Source organism: Suricata suricatta, chromosome 3, assembly GCF_006229205.1.
Source record: "Suricata suricatta isolate VVHF042 chromosome 3, meerkat_22Aug2017_6uvM2_HiC, whole genome shotgun sequence".
Taxonomy (NCBI): domain Eukaryota; kingdom Metazoa; phylum Chordata; class Mammalia; order Carnivora; family Herpestidae; genus Suricata; species Suricata suricatta.
In genome coordinates this window covers 152,942,521-152,965,510 of record NC_043702.1, presented here as the reverse complement: position 1 = coordinate 152,965,510, position 22,990 = coordinate 152,942,521, and the positions used below count along the sequence as shown (strand labels likewise).

The window sequence follows — 22,990 nt, the reverse complement described above, 5'->3', positions numbered from 1 at the left end:
TCTCTCTCTCTCTCTCTCTCTCTCTCTCGTTGCCCTTCCCCCACTCTTAATATCTCTGTCTCAAAAATAAATAAACTTAAAATAATTCAAATATATCTTATTAGTGGACAAATAAGCTTCAAGTGCAATATGAGTGAATTTTTATGAAGATGAAATTTTTTAATCTGTAGTTGAGATAAATTTATAATAATCACAGATGAAAATAAGAGAGAGAGAGAGAGAGAAACACATAACTGTACTCAGAATGCTTTATTCTTCTTTCAACTTTGTTCTGGGAAGCTAAATAAAAATAAAGTTATCAACAGTTTTAATAATATGTGTGTATATTTACATAGATCTCTTTGTCTCTCTTCCTTAATATATTTTTGAATATCTGCATTTCTCTGCAAGGGAAGGAAGTCTTTTCTTATGTTCCGGGAACATTTAAAAAATAGTTCACATATTATTAAATAAATAAAATCTTAATAAATAAAAACAGCATTTTTATAGGCTAAATTTTCAGAATACAATGGCATTGGAGTAAAACCATAGCAGATAACTGCAAAGAAAGATTATTTTTAAAAACCCCAAATTTAAGAATAAAAATAAATTGGGCCACCTGGGTGGTTCAGTCAGTTAAGCATCTGACTTTGGCTCAATTCATGATCTCACAGTTCATGGGTTTGAAACCCATTATCAGGCTCTGGGCTGACAGTTCAGAGCCTGGAGCCTGCTTCAAATTCTCTCTCTCTCTCCCTCTCTCTCTCTCTTTTTCTCTCTCTCTGTCCCAAAACTACAAACAAATAAAAAATATTAAGAATAAAAATATCCACAAATCAATGAATGGTATACATCACATTAATTTTTAAAAAAGGATAAGAACCACATGATCCTCTCAATAGACTCAGAAAAAGAATTTGACAAAACAGCATCCTTTCTTGAAACACCCCCTCAAGAAAGTAGGAAAGAAGAATCATACTTCAAGATCTTAAAGACCATTTACAAAAGACCTGCCACTAATATCATCCTTAAAGGGAAAAACAGAGAGCTTTCACGCCTAAGTTCAAAAACACAACAAGAATGTCCACTCTCACCATTGATATTCAACAAGTGTTGGGTGCTCTAGCCTCAAAAGTTAGACACAAAGAAATAAAAGTCACCCAAATTAGTAAGGAGGAAGTCAAAATTTCACTCTTTGCAGATGCTATTATACTCTATGTGGAAATCCCAAAAGATGCCACCAAAGAGCTGCCGAACTGATACATAAATTCAGCAAAGTCACAGGATATAAAACCAATGTACCAACCAATTGGTTGCATTTCTATATACCAATAATGAGCAGCAGAAAGAGAATTCAAGGAATTGATTCTATTTATAATTGCACCAAAACTCACAAAATGCCTGGGAATGAGCCTAACCAAAGAAGTGAAAAAATCTATACACTGAAAACTATAGAAAGCTTATGAAAAAAACTAAACTGTGGAGAGGCTAACCGAGCAAAAAGAAAACAAATATAAATATTTACATAACATAAAATATGAGTTTTGCACAACCACAGATCTAAAGACAAATCATAGATAAACACCTAATTTGTGTGCCAATAAGTAACAAAAATAGATGCAATATTTACTAGAAAGTTATAAATTTTCAAAACCAACTCTTAGAAAAGGAGAAAATATGAGTTCACATATAAATAAAGAAAATTATATATATTCAAAATCAGTTTATCAAGAGCCATTTTACTAAAATATTTTCAGGTAAAGACTTAAATTTTCACAAAATTATTTTTGTTAGTTACCTGAATTTCTCTTAGTTTATGTCTGCCAGTTTTGAATTAATCATATTTACTGAAAATATGATACCACAAACTCTTCAAAAGCTCCCTTTTGTCTATGAATATGAATATTTTGGGTTTTGTTACATAATTATTGGTAAAACATGAGACTAGTTTCTCTAAAAAATCCATTTACCAACTAAATTTATTAATTAGTTTTTTAGTACTTCATCTTTTTTTATTTTAAAATATCAACTATATTATTTTTTATTCATCCATTTTATTTCTTGGCCAGGGCAATTACCTGTTTGATTTTGCTAGAACAAATTTATCATTATTCTATTTTACCATTTGCAAATTTAGTGGTTATACTTTCAATTTTATGTTAATTATTTACCCCTGAATAAGAATACATAATTTTTTATATTTCTTAAGAAATAACAAAATTCAATGATTTGTCTATTACTGTATAACATTGTTTTCTTTGTCCTTCAGATTACATGATTTTGAAAAATATAAGGCAAAATCGGTGCAAAAATATAATCCCAGCAAAGGAAGACCTTAATTACTAGTCAGCGATGAATGGGTGATCCTGTTTCCCATCATGGAGCTGCAGAATCATAACATCAAAGTACAACAGTCGTCAGGTACTGAACAAAAACCCTCAGAGGACTTCAATCCTTAAGAAAAGAAGAACACACAGAGTAGGCTTATCTTCATGCTGGTTCTCCACCATCCAAAATTTCTCAGATACTTGCTCAGAGAACAAAGGCGATAGAACCCAAACTCATAACATCACCACTGAGCGAGTGGGGCGGATATTGGCATACATAGCTGCTGAAGCAATTAGATCATAAAGCGCAGGGCGTTTACTATTAGGATAGGAAAGGGAAAGGTAGGGTCCGATGAGTATGTGTGACTCTTGCCCCTCCTTGCTGAGAGTGGCAGTGCGGGTGGGAAGGGCACGACACCAGGGTCCCAGCACTAAGTGCATGCTACGGTGTGGGGAGAACACAGTTCAACAGGGATTGTGCAGCGCTCAAGGACATTAAAGATATGGACGTGTGGAGTGAGGTGATCTCCTAAATGCCAAAGTCATTTATTTTAGGAATTAGACAAGCCACTGGGGAGTTTGCTTCCGGGTTGAAAACCTATGTGTGTGAGATCTGTCAGGTCCAATAACAGGCGATTACAAATAGCACAGGCTGGCAGGCCACGCGGAGGAAAGCGGCCCTCCCCAACCACACTTAGTGCACAGCTGATCCTCACAGTCTCTCAGGGGATTGCAGTCAAAGCCTCTTTGGCCAGGCATGCCCTTCTTTGTATATTTGCATTGTGAGCCCCAGGATAGACACATGAGAGAAAAAAACAAAATAAACCTCTGCTACAGCCTCAAAGCTTAGATAGACTTAATTTAAAATGGATCTGAACTAAAATGTAAAAGATACAAATATGAAATTTTGGAACAAAATATATTGAGAACATTTTTATGAGTTTGGTGTAAGCAATTTTTTAGATAGATGCAAAAGTTGCTTAACAGTGAGAATAAAAATTAAAAATCTATTTCTTAAAATAGTTTGCTCTTAAAATGTTAGCACTAAGAAATTGAAAAGACCACACAAACTAGAAGAAATTTTATATGCACACACACACACACACACACACACACACACACGCATATATACATATATATACATGTAAGTTATATGTGCACGTGTATGTGTGTGTGGTGTGTGGGTTATATAACTAACAGCAATATCAAGAAAACCGAACCCAAATGAAAATAAGCACAATAGATCTCAAGGGACCCTTAAAAATATATGAATGGCTAGTATGTATACATGAATTTATGTTCAAAATGATTAGGCATCAGAGAAATAGAAGCTACTGCTTTTGTGTACAATTACTACATAGCCACCAGGATGCAACATGTTAACAAGTGCAACATCAGGTGTTGACAAATGTATAGGGCGATTGGAACTCTTGTATGGAGCAGAGGGAATATAAAACAGCACAGCCACTAAGGAAAAAGAGTTTGGCAGCTAAAAAAAATAATGGAAATTTCACTATTACATAATTTTCCCAAGAGAAATAGAACTTACATCTCCAAAAAATTATATATTAAAGCTTGTAGCAGTTTTATTCACAATAACTCAAGCTGTAAATATTCGAAATGTCTGTCAATAGAATAAATACACATATTTTGGAAAATATATAGAATGGAGTACCGTTCAGAAATAAAAATGAAGACAGCTAATGGCACACAGCATCATGGTATAATCCTACAGTATATGAGTTAAAGTAGGCACACAGAGCACACGTGGAATTCTTTCATACCATGAAATTCAAGAAAAGCCCCAGGGTTGGGAGGGTGTTGACTGCAAAAGCATTCAGGAACTTTCTGAGGATATGGAAATATTTACTTTTAAGGATGGTAATTACACAGATCTATGTATTTGTCAAATATCATCTCATTTTGCCTCACAAATCTGAGCATTTAATCACAAATATATGGAAATAAAGATTCTATGTACATGTATGGCTAAAATATAAAATTAGAATCGACTTGATAAGGTCAAAATAATTAGTTTCATCTGTCTTAAAAATAAGCAGATGGGAAACTTTGTCATTCATTTGTTAAGGCAAGGCATGATTCTGAAAATGAAATAAAAATTTTAGATCAATTTCACATTGCTAGAGACGGAAATTGAATCTATTTTGGTTCTTGTTTTTGGTAGTTTGAATTAAAATTGCTTGCAGATAGAGTGATGACAATTTTCTCCAGGTATATAATCAATTTATTCACAGCAATAATCTCAGTGAAACATCAATTAACACTTAAAGTATCCTTAGATATCAAAAAAAAAAAATTTTCACAATAGACCAGAAAAAATATCAACATAAAAAGTAATGAGATAAGCTTCTCTCCACAAAAGTTTAAAGTATATGATAGAGTGACTATAATGAGAATACTATGAATCAGTAGCAAATATACACTGACAAGTCATTGTCAAAGATTTCTGAAACAAATTTATTTTCATAATGGTGAATGGTACATATACCATCTGATACTTGATGTGTGAACAAATGGACACTTGGAGACAACAATGGAATTCAATTATTTTATTATAAAATGCTCTAAATGATTTCAGATAAAATAAATGTTTACATATAAAATAATTCATATACATACTAAAAGGAAATTGATAATATTTATTTAATTTGGGGATGTGGTAAAGCTTTCACAAACACTATCAAGAACATAGATCTTAAAGGCAGATCTATATAAGTTCATAAATTAAACTTAAATTTAAACTTTTAAATTAAAAAGTATGGGGAAATATATGCTGTAGTATATAAGGATACTATGTTAATATATAAGGTATAATTTTTATACATATAGTGGGTGATGGATGAAGGAAATAAAAGAAGGGTCACAAAATAATCAATACAAATGCTAAATTGGGATAGAAAGGATGTAAAAATTCTAAAGTCATTTGTAATTGCAAATGAAATCTATATTAGATACATTAATATAACTTATGAACTTGTCAAAAAGCAAATTAAAAATATTGTGCAAAATGTCATGTTCTCTATAGATCTCCATTTAAGTTACTATGGTTGCAGAGAAATACTGTATTAAAAATAAATCCCACTACAGTACAATAATTGTGTATTATAATTTGTATATAATTTGGAATTCTTGTCTAAGAAAATAATTATGTACATTAGAGAATATGTTCCTAGACGATTTTTACAATGCCTCTTGTAGTTGTAATTAAGACTAAAAATTTTGAGTAGGTGACAGTTTAATTACACATAATTCATAACAATGAGGTCTTTCATTTGATGTAATAAAACTATGCACATTATCTTAAGTGACAAAACTGATCACATAAAACTGGCACAATAAGAGTTCATGCAAATATTTGGAAAAGAAATTCTGAGAATAAAAGGGTGCAGAATATTTTTTCTTTAGGTCTCAAAACAACATATACTGTCTTAAAACAAACAAATAAAGAACTTTAATAAACAGCATGTGAGATTAGGCTTTAATTAAAAGAATGCATTGACTTTTAAAAATATTTTCTAATGAGAAATATAATACACAGCTGTTTAGATAATGCCCATGGATAAATATCATACAATATAAAGAAAAAGCAAATGATTTCACATAAATTCCTTAGGAATCTTTTGCACAGTGAAGCCCTCATCTTTCTGAGGTTGTATACATTTACATTAAAAGGAAAAACATGTTTGAACAAATATCTCATCCCTGAATTTCATGGCTTGAAACAATAACATTTTTATAAATTTTTGTTACATTGTTTTGCATAGTTCATAAACCATTCAAATGTATATAACTTATGCTTAAATCATGCATACAAATTTAATCAATTATAGCACCTGAAAATGGGCTCATAACCCATAAAAATAAGTTAATGTTTTAAGCTGTTTACAATGGATAAATTTAAATTGATTTAATGCTGATTCAGAAAAGTACTGGACTCAAGTTTATCTCTATGTTTTTTTTAATTGGCAAGAAAATTAATAATGTAAATAAGATATGAGGGAGGAAATGTTCTACTTAAGGAAACAATCTCTTTTTAATTAAAATAGAAGCAACCTTTCGCATACCAATTGCAATTAAAAATGAGCTTTATTTGTGCATTAAATAGGGTTTTGCAGGATTTCTACTTGGCAGTATTTTTACATTAGCTTTAATTGCTGGATGCCCTGGGAATGATTGAAACGCTTTAAAATAATCTACATTTCAGATTATTAAAATGCTTTCTCTAGTTGCGCTGAATTCATGGCATGTCATGTTTATATTAGTGTTTCCCAAGTATTTCTCTTTGCTTTATGTAGGCAAATCCCTCTCTAAACACATTCTAAAAGGAGTGGTTTTCATTTGAAACAGTCACCTCACTGCCATTGAAAAATCAGCGAAAGCTAATGCAAAATGACATAGCAAGTTAGGAAGCAAAAGACTACGAAGAATAACCCTCAGACACGAAGATTCTCTGATTTTAGGATTTTATTATTAAATAAAATTCAGGTTGCAGAATTACTGAATTCAACAATACCGTTTGAAAGTTCAGGTTTTACATAAACTATTTTGCCATAGTGAGATACCAGTCTCCTGAATATAAATAATATACCCATGTCACAGGTGTCCAAAATGTCATAACACATTCAGGAAAGCCTTCAGTCTGCTTATTGCCTCCTTAAGTAAATGCAGTAACTTATAATCCCCTCAGAGACACCTCCAATAACAAAGAAAGCTTTGTAGCTTCCTGAGATGTTACAGTGGGAGAGTTATTATATTCAGAAAGATGTACTCTTCCCCTTCTAACTGTCTCACTTTGCATAACATTTTTGCCTCTGGGTCAAGAATGAGAACTTATGACTGAAAGAAAAAATAACTTGGGAAATGGCGCTGTCAGTCACACCATTTGTGAATAATAATAATGGTGATGATAATAAATATATTTTCGAGAGCTTTTCTCTCTAAAAGTTCACAGCGCATATAAAGGTCAAGAACAGAGAATTACACTCTTACTCATCTTATCTAATGCAGGACTAGGGTGGTAGAATGTGGAAGATATGTTTACGTGAAAGACTGCTTTTGTCAATGATTGACAATAGCTTCGTAAGAGCTGTGTGCCATTATTAGAATGGCTACTTCTCTGAAGAGGACAAATACTAATGGTTCTCTGGATTCCATTTGCACATATCCATGTTTTGTGTATGGGTGGGCGGGTGTGGCCTAAGCCAATAAAATAGAGTTTGTAAATAAATAAGACTAGGATGATACAATTTATTCATTCAGGTCAACTTATTGTATTTTAAAGAGATATACTTTCCCGAGTAGTAAGTGATAACATTTTAGTCAGCATAGCCAGGGTTCCAGGCAAAACTAGAGGCTTTATGCTTATTTTTAGATGGATAAGATATCACTGAATTTTTATACTCTAAGTTGCATTCAAGTTAAACTCATTCTATATGAGTTTAGCATAAAAATGAGATTGCTGTTGATAAATTAAGAAATGAGAAGAGCTTCCTTGTAATATTTAAAAATAAATTTAATATTCCAATATAATTCCAAGACTAATGAATGCATATGAGAAATTGTATTTTTTTATATCTGTTATAAAGAATCAGTGTTTATTTAATTGCAAGTATAAACCATTTTGTCAGAAGACGTTTGGCTTTATCAAATGTTTTTACAACCATCTGCTGACCTCACCGATAAATTTACCTCAATTACTATTTTAAAAATATAGCTCTTTAGAGGGCACCTGGGTGGCTCAGTCTCTTGAGCATCAGACTTTGACTCAGGTTCACGAGTTTGAGCTCAGAGTCTGGAGCCTGTTTCAGATTTTGTCTCCCTCTCTCTCTCTCTGTCCATACCCCACTCACTGTCTCTCTCTCCCTCTCAAAAATAAAAATAAAACATCAAAACTTTTAAACATAGCTCTTTAAAAGACAGAATATGGCTAACTTAATTTTATAATTTAAAAATAGAATTTATACTTATTATGTATCTTAAGACCATGAAAGACTCCACTATTATTTAACCTTACTTAGAGATGGGGATGACAAAAATCCAAATGCTCTTATGTACTGAGAAAATTTACATTCAAGTATATTTTCTTGTGTCTTAACTCAAGTTCTCTAGGAAACAAAACCTGAGAAAAACCTAGAGTAGTAAAACCTAATTGGGTGCAAACCCAGGGCAGAGAGAGTGAGGGGAAAGTGCTATGAGGCAGGGAAGAATGAGAAGTAGATATTGAACGGTTATTAAGTTATTAAGCTGACTGCCACTGTGTGAAGAGCAATGACTAGTCACTGAGCCACATGATATGACTCTGGGAAGTCCCTATTGTAACTGTAGGAACTCAACACTTTGGGATAGTCTATTAGAAGAGAGCCCAGAGAAGAAAATTCACTGTTGACACTCTATGGCTACCTCCCCTATTAGTCAAAAGTTTCCCTACAAGGAGTTAACTGTACCCTTCTATGGTATGTTGCCTGGTCCCTTAGGCAACTCTTACGATATCTTGGTCCCCCTACTCTAAAAAATGGTGCCATATAGGAGTACAGAATTCATTGAAGAAGCCAAAGACTCTAGGTATTGGCCTTAGGAGATGGAACCTTGAAGGCCTATAGACCTGGTTTGGGTTTGAGCATGGGCCAAGAGCCCAGGAAACAGGTAATGTTTAGGAAATATGATGCAATGCAGAAGATGTACCTGATACAGCTCATTCTTTGTGGTATTCAGATCCAATTGTGTCCTCCTACTATATCTTGTTTCCATTTATTATTTTATTTAAAAAAATAAAACTTCTGAAACTCCCTTCATCACATCACTACGCATTCTAGATTTTCTGTACCCTTGACCAACACCAACTGGCACAGGGAACTGCAAATGGACAGATGTTAGTTGTAGTTTCTAGTTCAGCACACCATTAGTGTGCCCCTGGCAGAAGCATTTTCCCCTTAAAAACTTGGACATCTATTCTGGCAAAACTCAAACCTGCAGTGAAGCGAAATAAAATTTCAAGTGACTCAGTGGGTGTGATGGTCAGACATCTTATCCTACTTAAATCTCTTGACTCTAAGGTCCATTTAAACTAGCTACCATGTGTTGGCAAATGGTTCAATGCAGCACCATAACTCTATAAGACATTTCCCCCAAAACTGACATATGCCTTTAACTCTAGTTATTTAGTCTAGTTATTTCTCCCAGATAGAGCATACAATAATATCCATGATGCCCTGAGTCTATTGCTCCAATTGTGTGTGTGTGTGTGTGTGTGTGTGTGTGTGTGTGTGCATGCGCGCATTTGTAAAATGTACCTCTTGGTCTGAAGCAACATTGTTTTTAATACCATTCATAGATCAGGTATTCCTTAAGCCCTCAGATAATGATGCAGTAGACACACCACACTAGGTGTGTGTCTCCCTTTTTCCTGGAGTATGTATTAAATTTGGTAAAAATGAATAGATGTACCCTGCAAAGTGCAAGGAGTCTAATGTAACTGACCATCCTTCAGTTGTCAGGTAGGGTTCCCTATGCAATATTAAGGACTTAGCATCTTCTTTTCCTGGCAAGTTGGACGTTTACAGATGTCAAGATCTATATGGCATGGTGAGAAGGATTCCATTTCACTAGAATAACTAGTCCTCATCCATGTCATTCTGCCCACCCTGTCCATGGACTCACTGTAAAATTACTTAAATGGCACAAGAAAGAAACGACCTAATTTCCATAGTATGTGTCATCTTCTCCGCCTGGTGGTTAAAAATCTCCTTTGTGATAGTTGCTATCTCTTGAGTTTCATGAAACAAAGATTCACATATTTTTCATTCACTAACACAAATATTATATACCCCTGCTTGGACACCAGTATTTCAGATTTGGTCTTTGTCCATATTTACCTCTGTACACAAATTAGTTAATGTAATTTTCAGGATAATTTTACTCTATAGAAAGTAGACTACCAGGTTACTGATTGCAACATTACCGGAAAGATTTTCTTCCATCTCTATCCTTCAGAACTACCCTGATATGGCAATAATATGGCAGCAACTCATTTCCAGTGAATGCTAACAAAAAGTATCAATCTACCAATGGAAATGAGATTTGGATGAAAGGCCTTTCTTCTTCCTTCAGTTGATTATAGGTTATGGGTCATAGGCCATCATTTGGGGTATATTTAGGGAGAATATAAACCAACCCTAAGTGATCTGCGGTCTTGCCTGCCTGTTCATTTGGTTTGCACATTCCTTTTATACCTACTCAAGGCTCATTGACCAAAATGTACTATTAATGGAGAGGACAATTTTATTTTTCAGAAGATGATCATGGCCAAGTTTCCTACAGATAATATTTTATTAAAAACAGGAGAATTATAGCCCTAAAGCAATATGGTAAACAATATGTTTACTGCAACAGTAAACATGCCACAGCAGCAGAGTTGTTTCAATAAAAGCTATGATTTTTTTAAGTTTTTGATAGTCCACTAGTTTCTTCATTATCTATTTGTCCCATTAAGTGGCCAGAAAAATGAACTGAATGAAAATACCACCCTGATTCATTCAAATATTTGATAGTGCCACTAATTTCTGCATTCATTCAAGAACACAGCATCATTCCTATTTTTTGTCTTAAGGACAAAGTGGTGGGTTGATAAGTATTTCTTAGGTCTTCACTTTGTTCCTCCTATTATATTCATAATCATGATTCAGGGAATATATGAAATGATAATCTTAGCTCTTAAAGTGATAGATATGTTGACAGATTCTAATTATCCACATATGTGTATATCTGTATGTCTATGAGTGTGATTAGATATATTTTAGTAACATGATTATAGAACTTGGTTCCAAACTCAATTTATCATCCAATCTCCTTAAGCCTCCAAATGAACTGGAGGACCAAATGACTTTTCAAGTACCCTGGTACCAAAATTCACTGCCCTAAATTTATCACATTGATATTGTAAGGTCTAAAATAACATCAGAATAGGTGAACCAAGTCCTCAGTATTCATAATTATCATTGCTCTTCCTCATATTAAGGTTACAACTGCTTGATATCCCAATATATTAATGTCTACATATTCCTATGCCAATTAATCACAGGAAAAATCTTCAAAAAGTACTATGCTACTTCTTGCCAAGGATGATCATAACCTCACTTACCAAGAGGAATGAGGTCCCTGTTGGTATCAAACAGGTTTTTGATAAAAATCCAATATACTATCTTGAATACCTATTCTCTTGAATTATTCCTAATAATGATAATATTAGACCAAGAAAGTTTTAAAGAAAACAAAAACTCATAGGAAAGATTTGGTATTAATGTATTGGTGCTTATGAGGCCCAGGCAATGAGAGAGATGCTAAAATGAAATGTTACAAAGAATAATGGAGAGAAAATAATTTATTATCAAGCTCTATTCTTTGCTTAAAAAGACCCAGCTAGTATTCTTGGGAAAATCTAATGGAGGGAAACATGGAGTAATCAATTTTCTACTTCCCTTTTTTTTGCTGTCCTTTATTATTTAAAATTTATCCCAAGAATAGGTTATCCCACTCCACCACTATGCTTCTATAGAAGTTAACTTGGTCTCTGTAGGATTTGCTGGGGAAACAAACAGGCCTATTCAATATCAGTCACCACCAGGTGGCTCAGGTGGGAAAGGGCTGACAGGCCAAGAAGAGGGTGAGCCTGAGAATCTGAAGCATCACGTAAGCTGCCGGCCAAACAGAAACACTCAAGACATAGTCTCTAAAATGTAACAGGGTTTTTCTAACCTAAGTCCAAGTAGAAGAGAAATTACTAAACATGATAGCCTCATTAATAGGCACTATCATTGTTATCAATTTATTGCCTCTCAGCTCCGTTCTTCTTTGCCCTTCTTGTGATACTGATGCTGTCCCCTGAAAACAATTCTCCTTTGCCAGACAGTGCAATAGAAGCTATGCCAATAGCAGATGCTGTGGAGATGCCACAAGACTAGAGCAGGAGGTGGGACTTCTCTCCTTGATCTTGGGCACTGTTTCTTCCTCAGCATGGCTGCCAGCCGGTGTGTAGGAGGCCAGTGACACTCACCTCAGGAGTCCTAACAGAGCACTGCCACCCCACCTATATGCACTAGTGGATTCCTTAGCTTCTGGGTCAGGTGTAAGGGGGCATTTCTTTTGACTAGCTCTAGCCCACTTACACTCTCCAGAAAGTTTGTTCAGCACTTAGTGAATCATTTCCATGGATCAACTCCAGTCCATCCTCCAACGAATTTCTTGGCTATCTAGGACATTCACCTTGTGAATCAGCTCCAACACTACTGCACTACCCAGTGAATTCCTTAACCATCTGTGAGCTATTTCTATGACTCAGCTTAGACTGATACACCTCCTGCCAAGTTTCACCACCACCCAGCATCCTTCTTTTGCCCAGAACTCTGGCAAGTTTCTTTGTCAACAGCGTTCTGTATATTACTATGGTTCCTGTTTGCCCTCTACAGTTGGGTCAGAACCTTCGCATTGAGGGCTTGGAGAAGACATCCAAGAACTTACTTCCTGCTTATTCACTTTACCTCAGTCCCAGAGGTAATAGCCACTTTCTTCATTTATTGTACTCCTTTGCCACTTAGTGTTTTACTAGTTTTAATTATTTACATTAAATATTCCATGTGCAAACTTCTAATTGTACCTTAACTGACACAAGTACCATCTTCTTGGCAATCTTTTGATTATTGGAATTCCTTGTAATTTAGTGCATTTAAAAAAAAAAAAACAAGTTGCATTCCATCTTGGAACTGCCTTGCAAATCTGAATCTGGCCCAGAATAGCTGTTGCCCACGGTGGCATGCAACTGAAAACTAAAAGTTGTAATTGAATTTAAAGGAACTGCTTTAAACACTCTAGTAGTCACTAAACTGGGGTTCTCTGATCCATGAAAACTCAGGTTGGGATATTGATATATACTTCCATATTTCCAATCAGATGAACTTGTGACTTCTGCATAATAATTTTTGTGCCCAGTGATACCTCTGATGGGTCATTCTACCTCTCCATTCTCCTCAGGACTACTTAGTCTATTATTAGAAAACGCTATTTCTTTACTATTTGCATTATATAGTCATTTTCATTACCTTATTGCTATTTTTTTTTCCCCAGAGAAAATAGCTTTTCCAAAGTGGTATGGAAGTTTTCTGAAATTGGAATTGTTAAGACTAAATATCCACCTTTTGCGGGTGCCTGGGTGGCTCAGTTGGTTAAGCATTCAATTCTTGACTTCAGCTCAGGTCGCAATCTCAGGATTGGTGAGACGGAGGCTCACGTCAGGCTCCACACTGACAGGCAAGGAGCCTGCTTGGGATTTTCTCACTACCCCTCCCCCACTCACAGTAGGTCTCCCTCCTACTGCTTTCTCACAAAACAAATTATAAACTTTAAACATCCACCTTTCTAGAGAGCTGGTTGTGGACACAGCCTCTGAAAGGGGTATCTTAAGTTCTGCTACCATCACTCCAGTGTTTCATTTATTGGTTGAAATATAAAAATTAGGTAAATAAGAATGGGAAGCAGTAGAGCAGGGGAACATGAAGGTTTTCACATACCTTTTTATTTTTTTTATTTGAAGTAACTTACTTAACACTTTTATGAAACTTACTCATCTCCAGCCCGACAAAATCACCTATAAATTATAGTATTACTAATATTATATTTTGCTTGGTATGTAGAAAGGAAATTCCCTAGATATCACTTTATAAGTACCAATTCTGCAAAATGCAGTAATTTAGGTTTCATTTAGTTTATGGGGCACATAACAGAATGCTGAATTTGCATTATAGAGAAATACAGTTAACTTAAATATAAAATTTTCCAGGAAAGCCAAATGATTCATATCATCCACTAAATTTCTTCCCCATTAAAATAATGTCATAATTAAACTTTCAATAATTTTAAAATAGCAACTACAAGTATCACATACTTTATAGCAATAAACATAATTTTATTTATAATGGAATTTTCCACTAATTTGGCAACAGAGGAGATAACTCTACTTTCTAAAATAAAATAATATAAAATGAAATGGGTATTATATCCATAGAGCTGCATCTTTTGGTTGCAAATGCTACTGTTGTGTATAAAATGTTAAAATGTCAGCCTGTCTCAACTTCTAACTACACCATTTTATCTGTGGATACTAATTCTCAGAGACAATAAAACTCTATCTCACAATCAAACATAAAAACCAGTACCACTACAATCATTTCAGAATTGTCTTCATTAAAAAATTCAGTGTTTTCTAAGCTTTTGTTTTCTAAACTCCATCCCTATATACACTAATGTGGGGCAATTCTAAATAGTTACTTAATTGAAAAGACAAAGCCAAAAATATAGAGCTCAGGATCTAGGAAGTGTGAAGCATGAAATAAAATGTTAGAATGTACATGAAAACCCAAAGCATGTTACTTAAGTTTTTTAACATACTACATAGATTTCAAAATCAAATGATTCTGTAACTTCAAAGGAAATCAATTCTTAAAAATTAGTATTCCATAAAGGGAAAATGAGAGAGTAATATAAGATTGAATTTAGAGAAAAAATATGAAGAGGGGGAAAAATCTAGTATAGTACATATTTAACTCCTCCTCTATAGTCTGTTAATAATGTATCTTCTACCAGATAAAGGTGGACCAATAAAAAACGTATAGTCTTGGTTGTGTTGTGCTCAGTGCATAATTAATTCTTAAGTGTAGAGAACACTATTGGTCATTTCCCTTGCATTTATTTCCCACTTATTACTTACTAAAGGAAATCTAATGTTCAGACATTCTCCCATGATCCTGGGGAATGCAACCCTCCCCTTTCCATTCTGCCCTGTTGCTCTTTATCCAGGAGATAAATTCCAGGATTTAGATTATTAATATTCCAATCCAAACAATCTGTTTTCTTTAACAATTACAGGTGCTAAGAATGGGGCCAGTGAGAAATAACAGAAAATTGTCTAAGGATGTTATCAAAATTCTTTCCTCATCTCTAAAGAAAAGTCATAGAGGGGCACGTGGGTGGTTTAGTAGTTTAAGCTTTTGACTCTTAAATTTTTCTTAATGCTTATTTATTTTTGAGAGACAGAGAGAGAGAGAAGGGAACACAGAGGAGAAGACACAGAATCTGAAGAGAACACAGAAAGGAGACACAGACTCTGAAGCAGGCTCCAGGCTCTGAACTCAATGCAGGGCTGGAACTTGCAAACCTGGAGATCATGACCTGAGCCAAAGTTGGTCGTTTAGCCATCTGAGCTACCCAGGCACCCCCAAGCTTCTGATTCTTTATATCAGCTCAGGTCTTGATCTCAGGGCCCTGCATTGTGTCCTGCGTTGGGCCTGAAGCCTACTTTTAAAAAAAAGAAAAGAAAAGAGAAAAGCAATACAAACTCATAGTTTCCATTTTTGCCCTGTAAGGAGGAACAACAGGGACATGATATCTTAAACTGCCCCAGCCACTTATCCCCAGACTGTGGATTAAGCTAACACCAACAGAAAATCTACTCAAACTCATCCCCACCTCTGAATGTCTTTTTTTTTCTGAATAATACATTTCCTTTTGCTCAATCCTGAGCTGTGTTCTCTCCTTAACAGCTAAAAGCAGCCTAATTTATTCAGTATATTTTCTAAAAAAAAATTTTAAATGTTTTATTTATTTTTGATACAGAGAGAGACAGAGCATGAGAGGGGGAGGGGCAGAGAGAGGAGACACAGAACCATAAGCAGGCTCCAGGCTCTGAGCTAGCTGTCAGCACAGAGCCTGACGCGGGGTTCGAACCCACGAACGTGAGATCTGACCTGAGCCGAAATCGGAAGCTTAACTGACTGATCCACCAAGGCACACCTATTCAGTATATTTTTAATAAGATTTATTCTTTTCTAATCTCATTATGCCTGATTTGCTCTATTTCAAAAAAAAGCAATCATTTAATAATGGTGTAAAGTACTGATTTTAAATAAACAATTTTAAAAATATATATTTATATAGCCAAAAATGGTATATAACATGTCTTCATCTCTTATAAGATAGGTAGTGTTAAATTTTATAAAACTAGAAATGATTAATACATGTCATGTGTCCCCAATGTGCCAAAATGAGCAGATAAAAATTAAATAAGAATGATATATAATCAATAGACTTGGGTTTATGTACAGAGTACAGAATAAAATAATGAAAGTCTTCATCAAACATCTAAAACTTATGAATGGTTTTGATGAATTAATGAAGGCAATATTGGACGGAGGAGAAAATATAAGCAATGCCAGTTATTCAGGCAAGATAAAATAAGTGCCTGGACTTTAGGAGCGGTGGGTATTGAGAGCCGGGATGGAGTTATCTTCTGCTGCATGAAGAGAGATGGAATATAGAAACCAAGTCAGACTCAAACTGTATCACACATGACACAGAACACAACTAAGAGGTTGAATAGGACATGGAAGCCAGAGAACAAAGTTGTGTATGTAGCTGATGAAAATGACCACATTATCTGAATATTTTTTGAAAGCCCTTGTAATATATTCAGGTAAAGATATGGCAATTGGAGATCAGGATCTGGAGCTAAAAAGGTACAGTTTAAAATATTTATGCAGGAATCATTGATAGACATGGTATAAAACTATATAATTGGTGAGCTCTGAAGAATGCTTGATGAATCTGAAAAGGGGAAAGGGAGACATGAAACTGTCAAAACACTATTGTTTGATGGTTTGATGAATAAGCAGATTTAGTAAGAAGGCCTAAGATGCTATTGGCAGAATGTTTGAAGGAAAACCAATATAATTTTTTTCTTTTTTTAATTTTCTTTGCTCATTTTCCAGAGACTACAAAACTATATTTAGACATATTTGTTCAGTTTTATCCAGTTTTGAATTTTAAAGGGATTCTAATGTTAAGAGCCTGGTATCTTTACTAAACTATGAAAACACCAAATTAATTTGAAGAATAAATTAAGATTATAAAGATAATGAAAAATTCACATCAAGTTGAACTATTTCTGACTTTCTAAATTGATTAATTTTAAATATTAAATTTTTATAATTCAATGGTACAGCTAAGTCAGTTTTATATCATCAAAATTTAGGAACACTACAGAATAATTTCATAGAAGATATACAAATGCATGTCCGAGCATGGAGAGAAGATTCAGCAAGAACTTTCAGTCACTATAGCGAGAGATTCCCAGGTTCTCTTCTTAGGCTCATCCAGTATGATCTGTGCCCAATGCTCCTTATATCTATGTGCTCTTCAAACTTGACTCAGTCTCATCCATAGCTTCTCTCTCAGTCCTCATGCATTTGGAAGTACCTCCAACTCTTCTTTCTACTGAGAGCTTTTCCAAGATCAAGTAGCCCACATAAAAACAAGGAAAAATCCAAGTAGCAGCTCTCTTTCACATGTGATTCTCTGCCTCAACAGAATCTAGGAATGCATTATTCTCCAAATTACAGACCCATTATGCCCTGTCACTGACTATGCTAGCAAGCAATGAATTGTATTCACATCAACTAAACATATAAAGAATAGCATTAGGTTAGCTCACAATCATCCTAGAAACACTCTTCCCTTCTTCATGGATTCAATCATGAGTTGAAGAATATTTTTGAAAAAAATAAAAAATAAAAATAAAATAAAATGAAGGAGAGTTGGTGATGTTAAAAATCAAACCAACAACAAAAAATAATTTCATATTTTGTATTAGAATTGTATCAAAATAATTCTCCTACTAATGAAGACAGTTGGTAAAACTCACCTTAGAAAGTATACAACTGCAAAACATCACAGCAATTAGATGATGTTTTTATGGATTAAACTATAAAAGACTTACATATGTTCAAAATAAGAAAGCCAAAAAAATAAATCAAATAACCAATGAAGAATCTTATGAACCTCATTCTGAAGAAAAGGATCTTAATTTCCTCATTAAAATTTTAGGCAGCATCTACAGGTTAGAACACTGCCACTTACTAAACAAAGGAGCATATCCCCAGTCCGTCTTCCCCTGAACTTTCAATTCAAACATGTTTTCAGCTATATTTTGAAAATAAATACAGTATCATATCAAAGGGAATATTATTTGCACCTCTCTTACACACACACAAACTGTGTCAGCTATTTTAATAATACTACATGCTGTCTTGCTGAAATGGTTATTTCCAATATCCTTTTAAATAATTTAATTATATAAATAGTGTAACTACAGCAGTTCCAGTTCATTGGCCTTTAGTGCTACTTAAATGGCTTGCATTTCCAGATCATTGAGTAGAAGTGCTAGCTCTGCTTGCCTTAGGCCAAACTGTCCATCAAAGGAGGCAGCATCTCTTCCCAAACTTTCTCCTTTCACCTGCAACTCTCCTCCGCTCTAGGGGAATCAAAAGAATAGGGTAGGTTTACATCATCTGATACAGCAAGGCATTGCAACATGAATAGGAGACCTATTTCACTTGTGGAAGGTGTGAGGTTAACTTTTAAAGGGATTCTAATGTTAAGAGCCCAATATCTTTATTACTATAATATGGAAAGAAATTAATTTGAGGAATAAATTAAGTTCATAATGACAATGAAAAATTAATGTCAAGTTGAACTACTCCTGATTTGATAAATGAAGGATTAATTTTCAGCATTAGGTTTTTATAATTCAGTGGTACAGTGAAGTCAGTTTTATATCACTTAAATTTAGAAACATGCAGAGTAATTCAGTAGAAAATGTACAGATAAATGTATGAGCTTAAGCTTGGTTTTAAAAGAGCAGAGTTAAGTGAACATGTGTTAGACTGTTTAAGATTAGAGGCTCCAAGACCTGCTCTTCAGGGAGATTATGTTACCATGGCATCTGAAGTCAAGGTGAGTAGCACTAAAGTATCCCTGCTACCAAGAAAACAAAAACAAGCAAACACAAACAACAACAACAACAACAACATCAACCATTGGGACAAAGTAATTCACAACAGTTTAACACATGTGAATTCCACCCAGATTTTAAAAAGTCCAAAATAGGGGGCACCTGAGTGGTTCAGTTGGCTAAGCATCTGACTTTGGCTCGAATCATGATCTTGCAGTTCATCAGTTTGAGCCCTGTGTCAGGCTCTGTGCTGACCGCTACAAGCTAGGAACCGGCTTCAGACTCTGTGTCTCCCTGTCTCTCTGCCCTTCCCCAGCTTTCATTCTTTCTCTCAAAAATAAACATTTTTTTTATTTTTTAATGTTTATTTATTATGGACAGAGAGAGAGAGAGAGAGAGAGAAAGCATTTGGTAATCATCATCATTGCCAAACATTTCTAGCCATCTGTCCCCCAAGAACATAGTAGGATTGTATTTTCTAAAGCTCTTGTTGTTGAGTATGACCATAGAAATAGTTTTAACCAATATAATCAAACTGAGGTGTGTTTTTTTCCAGGCTGAAGTATTTTATATCCTTAAGAGATCCTTTTGAGATCCTCCTTTGTCGCAATGGCCTTTGAGGTCCAAAATGGCAGTTACCGTATATTCCAGTCTGTGTCCTGGAATGATAGGGTGATTAAGTACAGACCCAGGTTCCAGCAATGGACATGCAGAGTGAGAAAGAATAAACCTTCATTATCATAAACTACTAAGATTTGAGGAGTGTTTATCACTCAATATAACTAGCCTTTTTTCTTTGATAGGACACAAAACAGTAGACAATAAGAATGACCTTCATATAAAAAATAACTTAAATCTGGATGAGGGCTTGACCAGACTATTTACTCCTACTACTTATTTTTATAATCCCTACATGTGAGTCAAACACATAGGGGCTTTAACATTTTCATCTGAGTTTGCATAGTCGTGGGAGCTGACATGTGTGTAGAGCTAGCTAATGGTGACAAGTCAGAGGGAGTACTAAGTTCAATGTATAGTCACTCTAGGAAAAATTTTAAGAATTGCAACTATTGAACACTGCCTATTAAAGAGAATAGATTAATTTTACAATTAATGTTGGTTAAAAGTCCCACCAAAACCAAAATGCCAGTCTAATCTCAGTTCTGTCATGTGTCACCTTCTTAAATTTATATTCTTTCTTGTTACCTATACTTTATGCAATTACTGAAAGTGTAAACACAAAGCATCACTCAATGCAACTCATTTTTCAACCATTATTTTTATTCCACTCAGTCTTTCACAAATCTCTTTCCATTCCACTCTATGCTTTTCTTTACTTTGAGGTTCATATATATTTAAATATTTTCAACAATATTTTTCTTTAAGTACTCACCAGAATTAAATTCTAACTTCCCAAAGGAATAGCACTTCTTTAACAATACTTCCCAGAGCATGGGCTTAGCCTCTTCCTTGCTATCCAGTGTCTTTTATAACATTACACTACCTTTGATTTTATCCTTGTTCTTTCTTTCTCCTAACCTCACTATTATTTATTTTTATACATATATCAATATCTATACAGCATAGAAATAAAAATTGACCTTTTCCTCTTATATATGGACTTGTCACAATTGATTTCCCAATCAAAACTTTTCTTTTCTCCCATGCAATTGCTAGTTTAAAATGATAATTTTTTTCAAGTCTTTAAAATTGCCCCAGTCTATTTTCTAGTTTTATAATCAATAGGGTCACCAATACATAAATGCATAATGCTCACATCCTTTATCTGAAATAACGTTGCATTCACTGAAAAGCATTGTGCTTTTCATCCACAGCACTTTTGTTCTTTCAATAATTTTGCTCCTGCAGTTCTTCATGCCAGTCTATAAAAACTTCCCTATATTTTAATATTAGTTTGAGTAACCACCTCTTCTGAGATGACTTACTGGTTCCTTCAACAATGGTATATTCTGCCCCCACTTGATTTATTATATCAGTTGAATTATTATTCATAGTAGTCATTACCTTGGATAATAGTGATGTTTGTATCTCAAAATTGCATACTTTGTCAAGCTTTTCATAACCTTGACTTGATCAATTTTATGCCACTCTTTCCACAGATTTGTTTGTGTAGTAAGCATTCAGTACATGCTTTGTAAAATAAATAAATGAACTACTGGAGTCCAATTAGATTAATTTGAAGGACAGTTTGTATTAAATATGTTTATCTTAACAGTATGAAACTGTAGATGCTCAAATGTTCACTAAATTGAATTGTTTATGTAATTGAAATTTGTTGGATTGACATGCAATAAAATGTGGTAAAACTGACTCATAATTTGTTAGATACTCTGTTTATTGGGTCAACTAGAAAGATTGACATATACCAATATGTGCATTTCCAGTGGAATATCTCAATCTCTTGAAATCAATTGAGATATGATTGATAAAAATGGAGGAGGGAATCAAAAGGGTTTTAATTAGATTGCTTTGCATTCTGAAATTATGTTTTCAAAATTCAAAGGGATAAATAATGGTGGAAATCTCAGGATTTGACTATGCAATATCGAATTAGCAACAAAAAGTAAAATATGTGTTCAATTACTTTTACTGTTTATTTCTACTGAATGGCCTATTTTGGGGTTTTTTTTTTTTTTTTTGAATGGACTATTTTTTATTTCACCCCTATTAATTATAGCATTGTAGTTATAACTTAATATTGCCCAAATTAAATAATCTATTAATTCTGAAAAATCTGGTTCTAAAAGTAGTAGCAAGCAGAAACTCCAAATCCTAAGTGACAGATTAGTTGAATGTGAATGTATGGATCAATTATATGAATGTTTGTAAACACTAAACTATTTGATAGCTTATGAGCAAAATATTGATTAAATTTTTTCTTCTTGAGTATATAAAGTCTTTGGTCATGATAGTGTAAGGCAGCATAGTTTTCATTTGGCATAAAATTTAATACAAAATTAGGATAGATGACAGAAATCTAGGTCAAAAATACATTATTTTCTCAAAGCTAAAAAGAGCTAAGAGTAATTATATATGTTCTTAAAATTAGTTTTACTTCAACCTCCTATTTTTCATCTGTGACTGCCTACTCCGATATTGAGCATACCATCAAAATCCATTGCCATCAAGAAGCAGAACTGATTATAAAAATAGAGTGTTCTCTGTAGTCTACTTACAGTAGTCCTCTTTAATTTCATGAATTTAAAATGATGGATTCCAAAACTGAAATCTTAATTTGCTTGTAATTCACACTTCAGAATTTAGGAAAATTAAAAATTTTGACATCTGTATGTACATATGTCACTATGATTCATCAATCAAATAAAACTTTAATCCTGAACATGGAAATTACTAAATAATTACTTGACAGAACTGAAAATATCATCAAAGTTATTGATCTACTAGCTTTATGTGGACACAGCCAAACACTAATTTCATCCATTAAACATTTAGAGAAGTTGCTATCAAAACATCTTGATTTCCTGAGTTTTGTCCTTGAGAACAGCTGAAACTTATTGGACTGTAAAAGCAAAATTACCTGAAGCAGAAGGTATTTTTAAACACATGTTTTCCCAAAGTAGGCAGCTGCTCACTGCATGGATTCTTTGAGCACTGCTGTGCTCAGCAGTTAACTTTCTTTACTTGAAGGTACCAGGCCACGGAAGATAACCTCAACACATTGTTTTTCTATTATTTTTACAATGTTCTCAATACTATCAAAGGTTTGATATTTGACAGCAAAGAAATTATTAAAAAAAAAACACTTGTAGGAAAGGGAAGTCCTTTTTTAGGTAACAACATTAACCAATCT

The 22,990-nt window shown here is 34.0% G+C and overlaps 1 long non-coding RNA gene across 1 annotated transcript in view; it reads left to right on the top strand.

Moving 5' to 3' along the window:
- The first annotated feature begins 2,281 nt into the window (after positions 1–2,281).
- Positions 2,282–22,990, top strand: part of LOC115286797 — an 80,925-nt gene continuing 60,216 nt past the window's right edge. The window contains exon 1 of the long non-coding RNA XR_003906271.1: positions 2,282–2,400. This is a non-coding gene — a long non-coding RNA (uncharacterized LOC115286797). The remainder of the gene's footprint in view (positions 2,401–22,990) is intronic.